The following is a 12,930-nucleotide window of genomic DNA, read 5'->3' as shown; positions in this document are numbered from 1 at the left end:
GCTAACACCTCTGGATCCAGGGTGGGCTTTTTTAGTAGAGGTTTAATTACAGCTATCTTAAAAGACTGTGGTACATAGCCTGTTAATAAGGATATATTGATCATATCTAATATATGAGTGTTAACTAAAGGTAAGACCTCCTTAAGTAGCCTAGTTGGGATGGGGTCTAAGAGACACGTTGATGATTTAGACGAAGAAACTGCAGTCAATTCTTGAAGAGAAATTGGGGAGAAGAAATCTAAATATATATTAGGTCTTACAGCTGTGTTTGAGGTTAGGTACAAGCTGAGGACAGGAGGTCATGAATTTGGCCTCTAATAGTTAGAATTTTGTCATTAAAAAAGCTCATAAAATCATTACTGCTAAGGGCTAAAGGAATACAAGGCTCAATAGAGCTTTGACTCTCAGTCAGCCTGGCTACAGTGCTGAAAAGAAACCTGGGGTTATTCTTGTTTTCTTCTATTCCAGCTGAGTAATAGTTTGCTCTGGCATTGCGGAGGCCCCTCTTATACGTTTTGAGACTGTCTGCCCAGATTAAACGAGATTCTTCCAGTTTGGTTAATCACCAATTCCTTTCAAATTTTCGTGCTATTTGTTTTAACTTACGGGTTTGAGAGTTATACCAAGGAGCGAACTTTCTTTGCTTTGTTAACTTCTTTTTAAGAGGAGCTACAGAGTCGAGTGTTGTTCGCAGTGAGCCTACGGCACTATCGACAAGATGATCAATTCGGGAGAGGTTAAAGTCGGCACAGGAAACCTCTGTTACTGAAGGACATGGTATTGAATTTAACGACGGAGTAATCATTTCCTTAAATTTTCCTTAAATCTAGTATAGTAACTGTTGCTGAGTGGCGTGTAATCGAGTAAAAAGAAATCAAAAGTAATCAAATAATGATCCGATAGCGAGGGATTCTGTGTAAAGACTGTTAGGTTATCAATTTCTATTCCATATGTCAGAACTAGATCGAGGGTATGGTTAAAACAGTGAGTGGGTTCATGTACACCCTGACTGAAGCCAATGGAGTCTAATGAGATAAACGCGGTAGCCAGGGAGTCATTATCAACGTCGACACAAATGTTAAAATCACCCACAATAATAACTTTATCGGATTTAAGAACTAAACTGGATAAAAACTCTGAGAATTCAGATACAAATTCAGAATATGGGCCAGGAGCACGGTACACTATAACAAATAAAATTGGGTTTTCCAGGTCGGATGTAAAAGACTAAGAACGAGGCTTTCAAATGAATTATAATCTAGTTTAGGTTTAGGGCTGATTAACAGACTAGAGTTAAAAATGGCTGCAACTCCCCCTCCTCGGCCGCTGCCCCGAGGAATGTGGGTATTATTATGACTGGGAGGAGTGGATTCATTTAGACTAACATATTCATCTTGACACAGCCAGGTTTCAGTGAGACTGAGTAAATCAATATGATTATCTGATATTAATTTGTTTACTAACACTGCTTTAGACGATAGAGACCTGATATTTAACGGTCCGCATTTTATTCTCCTGTTTTGTCTTTCTGTCACAGAAGAGGTTTTAATTTTTATGAGGTTGTTATGCTCAACTCCTCTTTGTTTAATTTTGGATTTAAATAATTTAGGTAGTCGGGGGACAGACACCGTTTGTATAAAACTATGAAAACTATGGGTGGGTAACTGAACTAGAAGCTCAGAGAAGCATATAGGACTGCGACTCTGAGTTCTGATCTCAACTCTGGGTTGTCAGGGATTTGAATTACTAATAAAATTTGCCAGGTTCCTAGAAATGAGAGCGGCTCCATTCAAAGTAGGATTAATGCTGTCTCTCCTAATAAGACCAGGTTTTCCCCAGAAAATTTGCCAATTATTAACGAAACCCACATTGTTTGCTGGACACCACCTGTTACTCTCACAGTAACAGTTTAATCGGTCAGTTTTATTTGCCATTGTAATCATAAGGTACAATTCAAGTGAAATATCATCTTACCAGTTTCTGTAGTTTGTACATCAAAAAGAGTCATTCCATTAGTTTTTAATGTCTCTCTTGTCATATTGAAATTTAAGGCATGCTGATGGATCCACGTCGTCAACTCATGCATTGAGTAACATTAAAAGTACCATGAAAATTGCCAGCAGTTGGCCCAGTGAATTAAGTTCCTTTTTTTCTCAGTCTGCAGCTGCTGCTGGAGGCAGAAAAACCTCGTCTCATTTTATAATTATAGTTTACTAAAGTATGTTGCCACGGAATGAACAGCGATTACATAAGCTTCGAAACCAGCCACATCTCAGCCCTGAGCAAGACTGACTGTCCTCTGTTGACCAATAACTGGACTGCAGTGTTCACAGCTACACCTTGTAGTACCGGATCTGTGTGCTAGGTACCCCAACAGAGGGGGGAGATGGGGACGGCAAGGAATGGTTACCTTAGTACCATCCACAACTTTTCACAGTGGAAACAGAAAAAATGCATACCGAACTGAACTGAACTGAACAGGAATGCTGTGGATGGAAACGGGGCATATGGGTCTAACCTCTCATGCTAATGGACCCAGAGTCAAATTAAAGGAAAAAGCAGGCCACTGCCTTGGGGCCCTAGACCCTTTGGGGGCCTTCAGGCTCCAGGTTTACCATGTGGCACTTAGTTTGTGGTATTTGAAATAGTAACTGTTATCGTAAACCACCATGCACCACCAAAGCACACGATAACATGAAATGATAGGCAACACCTGCATTGTTACTGTCTTGTAGAAGACCCGGAAATATGCTTATTTACTCTCTTGCCATTTACTCACTACTAATATCTCATTTTCAAATCTCATTTTTTAAGTGCTTTAATTGAGAATCATATGACAACACCAAAAATCACACAGGAAGCATCAATGAGTTCTAAAATTATTATCATATTATCAATCATTATCAATCTTTATTAATCAGTAATACTTAGGCAAGTAAATGTAAAGCTTAATCAGGCAGTTGTTCTGTCTAAATCTACAACCTTGAGCTTCAACTTCCAAGTATGTAAATTCATATTAAACTAATACATTTAACATAAAATCAACATTATATGTTTTTTAGTGTTATCCCAAATGACACAGGATTTTACTTTGCAGTGAGCAAAAAATGATAAATTAGATGCACTTTACACAGACTTATTAACATTTCACCATTGTTTGGGGGTCTTTCAGGGTTTTTCTCGGTAAAATTTAAAAACAATGTTGGTTACACAGAACAACAGATTTTAGGTTTTATTTGATTTATAAGCCTTTTCGTAGCTTTTTTTGCATTTCACCACGAGGTATGCACAGTTATCTATGATGACATTTTGTGACTGTAATGTCTAATAATTCTTAAATGGTTAATAGACTGCACTTGTATTGCTATTCTAGTCCTCCAACCAGTCAAAGTGCTTTTACACTGTGAGCCACATTCACCCATTCACACAAACATTCATACGGCCGAGGCTACCATACATGGCACCACCTGCTACTCAGTAACCATTCATACACACACTCACACATATGAGGGCTGGAGGAGCCAAGGATCGAACTACCGATTAGTGGACAACCTGTTCTATCTTTAACCACAGCCACCCCAATCTGGAAATCCATCGGTAAAAAAAATAAAAAAATTTTTTTCTTCCTTTACCTCTGGAGGCACAGCCTGGAGTTTTTCGACTAACGGAAGTGCAGGGGCCTCATGCCCTTCACTTCCGGTGGTGCCCCCAGGGAATCGCCGTGTTGTTTACAAATACTTAGGGTAGAAAACCAGCAGAGTTTAGCTATATATCACATTTTTCACGTCACTATATCACTGTGTAGACTAATCTGGTATGTTTGTTAAGTCTATAAACACAATGAATGAACAAACGTTACTATTTCCGTGTGCACGTTTTGTAATTAACATGGTTATCGTAGATAAGCTGGGCTAACCGTTAGCTGTTAATGTTACCCGTTAGCGGTGTCTGTAATAACCATAGACTGTATAAAAATAAGGTAATAACTCAATAAACGGTCCGTGAATAAAATATTTTTTCCGGCAGATATCTTAGTTACAACATGATTGAGCTAGCAAAGCAGTTTTGTGTTGCTATGTGTGGTATTTATTCAGTTATGGGAAATCACGATGTCTAGAAAGCATCAGTGGCTGCTGCTGAAAGTGCCAGTTAGTAAAGCCAACATCAGGACGTCATCTGTTTAAAGCCTCCCGTTGTTGGATTACGACATGAAACTACTCCAGTTAGCTAAATCATGTTGTAACTCAGACATCCGCTGGAAAAAAGATTTTTTTTCCACGTTGACGAGACGGCGTTTTGGGTGGAGCGGTTGCTATGGACGCGGAGCTTGCTGTTTCTGTAGGTACACATTTCCTGGGGACACCTGCACATCTCGGCCGCGCCCCCTCCATTGTGATTGGCTAAAGCGCAGCATCGTTCATACTCAAAGCCCCGCCCTCCCCCCCTCTCTAGTCGTCTTTCACACAGGGCTGCTGGCAGATTCTACAATGTAGATTGCAGAATCTGTCTTGAGAGATTACAGCCACCCCAACCTAAACCTTGTAATATCCTCAGTGAATTTTTATATCACTTGATAAACAGATAAATGATTCAATATATGTCTTTTTTTAATAAACTCTTTCCTTATTTTTACTTCATCAAAGGGCTTTGGACATCAAAAATCGACACCTATTAAGTCTAAATTAGCCTATCAAGATTACTAATAGGTGTAAATGAGCATCAATTAATTAATTCATTCATTACTTTTTGTCACAAGGTATAAAAGTGTCACAGTCACGGCTGGCTTTTTTTAAATTATTTGGTATTTTAACTTTGCAGTGTTGGCAGTGAAAGCAAACAAATCTCTCCACACACTATATATAGCCACTGGAGAGGGGGTTAACGAGCCTCATGTGGCTCCAGAGCCACAGATTCCCTACCCCTACTTTAAGGCCTTCATTATTTCATGTTACATATATATATATATATCTATATATATCACTTATGTGGTGCATTACTAAATAAGGTTTTCCATATTAAATACCCAATGCAGGGAGTTGGAGATGTTGTGTGGTCAGTGGGAGCCAACAGCATATATTTCCCTGTTAAATCCATCCCTGATCAAATTAATATTTTCACAGAACTTGAAATTTAAGACCTGACCGTCATAGATCACATCAGACCACAGCAACCTTTCACTGGCACAATCAATTATGAGTTAATGCCTTGTTTGCTTGTTGTCTGTTTGACTCTCCCTCCGCAGCAGTGTTGTGTTGCGTCCTCATGAGCTGCTATCAGTGTTTTTATCTCTTGCTTAAGAACAAACAAAATGGAGCAACTTTCTATGATGAAACAGCGGCCAAAAAATGCCCTGTGTATACACAGCTGCCACAAGAAGCAGATAAATGTTTGAAATGTTAATTATTTGATCATGATCTGCCAGCCTGAGCCAAACAATCTCAGGCTGAAAGCAAAAAAGCACGCTAATGGAGGGAGGATGAGACATACTCCAAGGGAAACTGAAAATACACAAAGCACCATGACAGAGAATCACAAATATTGTTTGAAAAATGTTTGTGATAAGTTGATGATTGCTTGACAGCCTTGAGGATGCTAAGTATCAAATTACTTAATATCAAAAACCTCACTGGAACGTGCCCTTTTTCCTAACCACCTCTTACCTGCTTCAACATGTCCTACTTATCTTTTGTCCACATAAACATATCAGCAACTTTTCTTGACCCCTCTCCCAAATATCAACTACCCAGATGAATAAACACATTCGATTACAATGATTGTCAGTGTTAATAACTTATCACTTATGGTTTTAACCATCAAAGTCCTTTTGAACTTGTTTGTAAGAAAATACATTTTAAAAAGTCTCTTCTGTACATATAAATTCAGTAATGCATGACCAAACGCTGATCAAAAGTTATAGTGGAAAATTTCTGTTGTAAATGTGACCATGTGAGGTTATTTAGGAGCCTCTGCCCTGTGTTTAGACTGTGGTGCTGAGTGTGTGTTTGGGAGAATGTAAATTGATGATAAATCTTTTGGATGCTGGGCTGACAACCACCCACCACCCCCCTTTCTTTCGGTTTTTCCATACCAGAGCTAATCTCTCTCTCCATCTCCTGCAGGTCTCCTCCTCAAAACATGCATGCATACATACATAACATGCATAATATGAATCTTCATTACATGTAAGTGTGACATTTAAAAGAAAATGAAAAAAGAGAGAGATGAGGCACTTTAAAAGACAGAGAGAGTGGGGGAGATGATGTTCAGGATAAGAAGCATCTCTTATTTTGCTTCATTGGAGCCTGGGGACATATAGAGCAGTTGAAAGGGAATTAGTGGGTTGAGTCCTGTGTCACAGCCCCGTTAACCTCCTTAATGGCCAATGTCATGTCCTGCTGCAGGAGCCTGGCTCACATTAAGAAAGCACCTTTAGATAGCTGGTTTAAGAAAAGCTGGCCATAAGTTATGAGGAAAAGCAGCAGTGATAGAAAAAATGTTTAGACGACCCAAACTACTAGTGAATGATACTGTAACCTAAGCAGCAGTTTGCATCAGTGGAGGGGAAGTACCAACCAGTCTGTGATGTATATTTAGATCTTGTTTGTTTCTCCTTCAGGATTCTCAGTGTGCTTTATATTCACTTACCCTGTGTCGCTGATGAGTCAGACCAGGAAATGTTGTGTCCTGACTACCCAAGTCAAGGATTTTTCTGTTTGCTTAGCCTTTCATCTCAAGGCAAGTGCAGTGCGCAGTCATAAAAAGTGAGTTCTTTTCCTGCTCTGGCACCTTATGAAATAGCCATGTTGTTTCTCATGACTATGTAACTTTATAAAGAAAAACTGGAGATACAGTGAAAGTTCAGTCAGTTGCATTTTCAGGCCTGTGATTTATTTCTCATACCATCTACCATTCAACTCCTCACACACGCTCACTGCGTATGCATCAGTGGAGATCTAGATAGAACATGCGCTTCAACTAGTAGCAGCAAAGTCTGGTAGCTCTGCAATTTTACTTAGTTTTACTGAATTTTTATTATATTTTTCTCAACTACTAATGGATACTTCTGTGAAGACAAGAGTTTATTCAAGAGAAGAGCTTTTTTCGTTGAAACGGAGCAAATCTGGAGGACACCATCCTATTCCAGCCGAGATAATAAGGTGTTTTCGTGGTTGCCGTGCTGGTGCAAAGGTTAAGGCTTGGAAATGGAGGTATAAGCCCTTTCTTCCATGAGTCATCATGGGAAATGTCAACTCTCTGCCCAACAAGAGTGATGAACTGAAGATATTGGTGAAGACTCAGAAAGTATACCGTGAGTGCAGTCTCCTGTGTTTACGGAAACGTGGTTGAAGCTAGTGGCAAGAAAAAAGGTGGGGGCCTGGCTTTATTTGTGAACCAGAGATGGTGCAGTCTTTTGGCAGTTGGTATGAGGCCATATTATGTACCAAGAGAATTCAGTCATATCATAGCAATACTTGTGTACATCCCACCCAAGGCAACTGCTGAAGTTCCATGTGACGTTCTCCATGAACTCGTTTCTAAGATACAGACTAAACATCCTGAGGCACTATTGATTGAGACTTCAACCATGTTTCCCTCTCCTCTTACCTGACTGGATTTACACAGTTTGTTAACTGTCCAACCAGAGAAAATAAAACCCTTGATCTGCTGTATGCCAATGTCAAAGAAGTTTACAGAGCCACTGCCTTACCACCACTGGGCAGGTTAGATCACAACTTGGTTCTTCTGCAGACATGTTACAAACCCTGTGTGTGGAGGCAGCCTGCAACTAAACTCACAGTCAGGAAATGGACACCAGAGGCTACTGAGGCTCTTAAAGACTGCTTTGAATGCACAGACTGGGATGTGCTGCTGGAAACAGAGGAGAACATCATGGACAGGTTGACTGTTTTACTTATTACATCAACTTCTGGAGAGACACAGTAATACCTACAAAGACTGTACGCTGTTTCCACAATAACAAACCTTGGATTACCAGTGACATAAAGGCAATCCTCAATGAGAAGAAGGCAGCTTTAAGAGATGGTGACAAAGCAAATTCGCCTATTGCCATATAGTCATATCAGTAGGTACATTACCTTTAATTGTCAGTGCCTGCTGTTCTGAGATCGGTGGGGCAGAGCTGCCCGCTGCTCAGCGCACAAAATGGAGGTGAACCATACGGCCACCTCTCTCCCTCAAAACTAATCAACTACACCATCAAATGACTCCAAAACGCTCTAGTGGATAACACATGGCTTGCACATTCCCCACGCTATGAAATAATAATGTAATATTACGAGACAGAGTTGTTTTGAAGCCAAATGCACAGCCGGAACTGTTTGAAATTATTCCGCCCAGCAAGTACTGTAGAATGTAGTTCCGGCTGTGCATTTGGCTTCAAAACAACTCTGTCTCGTAATATTACATTATTATTTCATAGTGTGGGGAATGTGTAAGCTACAAGTTGTCCACAAGAGCGTTTTGGAGTCATTTGATCTGACAGATCACATCTGCCCCACCGATATCAGAACAACAGGCACTGATAATTAAAGGTAATGTACCTACCCATATGACTATAGGGATTACAGCAATAGGCGAATTTGCCAAAATGTCGAACTATCCCTTTAAGATGGCAAAGGTGGAATACAAAAAGAAACTGGAGAGGAATCTACAACACAGCAACATCCGTGAAATGTGGAGAGGAGTCAACACCATCTTTGATTCCCGAGCGCGGCACCGCTGCTGCTCACCGCTCCCTCAGGGGATGGGTCAAATGCGGAGAACAAATTTCACACACTCAGGTGTGTGACAGTCAGTGGAACTTTAATCTTTAATCTTTTAATCCTGGTTACAACAACCAGAAAAGACAGCCAGTGGTGGGTGATGCAGAAAGAGCTGATGAACTCAATCAGTTCTGCAATAGATTCAATACGGCAGCCACTCCCACTTCCAATGCTGCTGCTGCTCCTCCTCCTCCTCCTCCTCCTCCTCCTCCTCCTCCTCCTCCTCCTCCATCACCTCCACCTCTACAACTTGTGTACAACTCCAATGTGGCAGCCACCCTCCCTCTTACACCTGTGCCTCCACCCTTGTCTGTCACAGAGATGGGGGTGAGGTTGGAGCTGGGAAGACTTTCAATCAATCAATCAATTTTATTTATAAAGCCCAATATTACAAATCACAATTTGCCTCACAGGGCTTTACAGCATACAACATCCCTCTGTCCTTTGGACCCTCACAGTGGATAAGGAAAAACTCCCCAAAAAAAACCCTTTNAGTATACATGTGTGACAATAATCATATGTGTATAATAACAGTAGAAGTATGACTAATGATAACAGCAGCAGCAGGAGGCATCTGGCAGGACCACAGCAGCAACACAACCACACATGTCACACTATTTAGGCACCGCTGCAATACAAGTTAACCTGAGAGACAGTGGAGCACAAAGGCTCCGGAGAAACGAAACTCTTCTTAACTCCGCCAAAAGATGGCAGTATGGCTCCATGTTAGACAAGGGGTTAACAGTTGAAATTGAAATTGAATTCCGCAACTTATCAATCTTTTGTTTTACAGAGTTAAAGGGCGGGATTCGGAGCAAATTACCACAATGTTGTCCCCCTGCAAAAAAAAAGCAAGCTAAGGTTCCAGAGCAGAATGTCCATCAGTATTATTTTTGACAGCAAGAGAAATAGCGGCAAAGCGTGAGTGCGTGTGACATCGGTCATTTGCGTGACTGACAGCTCTGATTATTACTGAAATTTTATTTGTAATTAGTTATACTACTCATTATTGGAAAAAGTAATATTATTACTGTAATACATTACTGGCCAATACTGTCAGCCACACACCTTTATTGTGAGCCTATCATCTTGCTGCTGTCTTTTTAAATATTTTGCTTTTTGTACGTTCATGCTGCAGTTGTGAGCAAGTTCATGCTGTCATCTGTCATTTCACTGCAACTGTCAAAAGTTCTCATTATTGTATTCCAGTTCCTCATCCCGAGGAGAAATGCATGTATCTGTATTGTGTATGTCTGTTAGCAACTCTGTCAAAATTGCTATTTTTCTAGTTCTTAGCCATACTTCAGGCTACACTTTTAGATCCATGTTTCTGTCCTAATGGTCATCTTTCATCTGGGACAGCCCAAAATCTCACTGTATATACTGGGCTTTAGCCATTCTAGTTCAGTGGCATTCATCAGTTCATCACTACAGGCCTCATGTTGCAATGTGTTCAACAGCACTTCACATTCAAGCCGCTGATCACTCTCTCATCCAGAAATATACCACTTGTCTCAGGTCACAGTCTTCATAGCAAAGATTTTTAAAAAAAAAGATCCTTATTACTCCCCCAAATGCAAAAAAAACCCATTAGCTGCAGTCATATTGTGCTGATCAATTTGTCTTACTTGGGTTCAGCATATGTAGACACCTTCCTCATGCAAATCAGGTCAGGCTGCATATTTAGTATGAAGTCCAGGGGGCGTGTGTATTAAAACATTGTTTTCATTTCCGACATTGTTTTCATGCATGTGCATGCTAAGTCTTCTTCTTCTTCTTTGGGCTGTTCCCTTTAGGAGTCGCCACAGCGAATCATCTGTCTCCATATAACCCTCTCCTCTGCATCCTCTTCATATCCTCTTTCACAACATCCATATATCTCCTCTTTGGTCTTCCTCTAGGCCTCTTGCCTGGCAGTTCCAACCTCAGCATCCTTTTACCAATATATTCACTATCCCTCCTCTGAACATGTCCAAACCATCTCAGTCTGGCCTCTCTGACTTTATCTCCCAAAACATCTTACATGAGCTGTCCCTCTGATGTACTCATTCCTGATCTTATCCATCCTTGTCACTCCCAAGGAGAACCTCAACATCTTCATCTCTGCTACCTCCAGCTCTGCCCCCTGTCTTTTCCTTAGTGTCACTGTCTCTAAACCAAACAACATCGCTGGTCTCACCACCGTCTTGTACACCTTTCTTTTTAATCTTGCTGGTACTCTTCTATCACACATCACACCTGACACTTTTCTCCACCCATTCCAACCTGCTTGCACACATTTCTTCACCTCTTTTCCACACTGTCTGTTGCTCTGAACTGTTGACCCTAACTACTTAACATCCTCCACCTTCTTCATTTCTACTCCCTGTAACCTCACTGTTTCACTTGGGCCCTTCTCATTCACACACATGTATTCTGTCTTGCCACGACTAACCTTCATTCCTCTCCTTTCCAGGGCATACCTTAACCTCTCTAGATTTTCATCCACCTGCTCCCTGCCATCACCATAGCAAACAAGAAGGGGCTCAGAGCTGATCCTTGATGCATTCCCACTTCCACCTTAATCTCCTCTGTCACACCTACAGCACACCTCACCACTGTCGCACAGCTCGCATACATGCCCTGCACCACTCTAACATACTTCTCTGCAACTCCAGACTTCCTCATACAATACCACATCTCCTCTCTCGGCACCCTGTCATATGCTTTCTCTAGATCTACAAACACACAATGCAGTTCCCTCTGACCTTCTGTGTACTAAGCAAATACTGCATCTGTAGTACTTTTTCTCAGGACCAACTGCCTTTCCACTCTTCATCCTCTTCAATGCCCTCCTCACTTCATCCTTACTTATCTTTGCTTCTTCCTGCTCCACAATGGTCACCTCTTCTACTCTTTGTTCTCTCTCATTTTCCTCATTCATCAACTCTTCAAAGTACTCTTTCCATCTTCCCATCACACTTGTGGCACCTGTCAATACATTCCCATCTCTATCCTTAATCACCCTACCCTGCTGCTGCCCTTCCCATCTCTATCTCTCTGCCTTGTCAACCTGTATAAATCAGTCTCACCCTCCTTACTGTCCAACCTATCATACAAGTCATCATACGCCCTTCGTTTGGCCTTTGCCACCTCTACCTTCACCTTACGCTGAATCTCCCTGTACTCCTGTCTACTCTCTTCAGTCCTCTCAGTGTCCAACTTCTTCTTAGCTAACCTCTTCTTCTGTATACACTCCTGCACTTCCTCAATCCACCACCAGGTCTAATCTCCTTTCCTTCCACATTACCCACCAAGTACTCTCCTACCTGTCTCTCTGATAACATTAGCTGTAGTTGTCCAGTCATTTGGGAGCACCTCCTGGCCACCCAGAGCCCTTCTCAACTCTTCCCTGAAAACCACATAACCTTCTTCCTTTTTCAGTTTCCACCACTTCGTCCTCTGCTCTGCCTTTGTCCCCTTCATCTTCCTCACCACCAGAGTCATCTTACACAACACCATCCTATGCTGTCTGGCTACACTCTCACCTAGACTTTGCAGTCACTGATCTCCTTAAGATTACATCGTCTACACAAGATATAGTCCACCTGTGTGCTCCTACCTCCGCTCTTATAAGTCACCCTATGTTCCTGCCTCTTCTGGAAGAAAGTATTCACTACAGCCATTCTATCCTTTTTGCAAAGTCTACCACCACCTGTCCTTCTGCGTTCCTATCCTGGATGCCAAACCTGCCCATCACTTCCTCGTCACCTCTGTTCATGTCCATTGAAGTCTTCACCAATCACCACTCTCTCACGCATATTCTGCATCACTTCGTCTAACTCACTCCAGAATTTCTCCTTCTCTTCTAATTCACATCCTACCTGTGGGGCATAACCACTAACAACATTGAACATCACACCTTCAATTTCTAACCATAGACTGTATAAATAATGGACGTAGTCACCGTCGCCATTTTGGCAGTGCCTGACTCCGCCCAACTCCCGGACAATCAAAAATGGGCAAAGAGGCGGGCCAAAGGAAGCCTGGTTGCCTAAACACGCCCACCTCGCTCGATGCTGCTAAGTTAGCTAAGGCTAACAAGCTAGGCTAAGAAGCTACGAGGCTAACAAGCTACGCTACTTTGGCAAGCCCTGTGGTGTCGGCT

At 41.6% G+C, this 12,930-nt stretch overlaps 1 protein-coding gene across 5 annotated transcripts in view; it reads left to right on the top strand.

Moving 5' to 3' along the window:
* The window catches only part of LOC126399933 (glucagon-like peptide 2 receptor), a 346,627-nt gene that overhangs the window by 226,923 nt on the left and 106,774 nt on the right, over window positions 1-12,930 (top strand). For 2 of the 5 annotated variants that reach the window (XM_050060282.1, XM_050060285.1), the window contains one exon: window positions 6,120-6,761. The gene's annotated coding sequence lies outside the window, so the exon portion shown is untranslated. Of the gene's footprint in view, window positions 1-244; window positions 6,762-12,930 lie in introns of those variants that run through there. The other 3 variants (XM_050060279.1, XM_050060280.1, XM_050060278.1) reach the window with 3 other exon arrangements.

Source organism: Epinephelus moara, chromosome 13, assembly GCF_006386435.1.
Source record: "Epinephelus moara isolate mb chromosome 13, YSFRI_EMoa_1.0, whole genome shotgun sequence".
Taxonomy (NCBI): Eukaryota; Metazoa; Chordata; class Actinopteri; order Perciformes; family Serranidae; genus Epinephelus; species Epinephelus moara.
The sequence above is the reverse complement of the archived record's forward strand: the minus strand, read 5'-3'. Positions and strand labels throughout refer to the sequence as shown.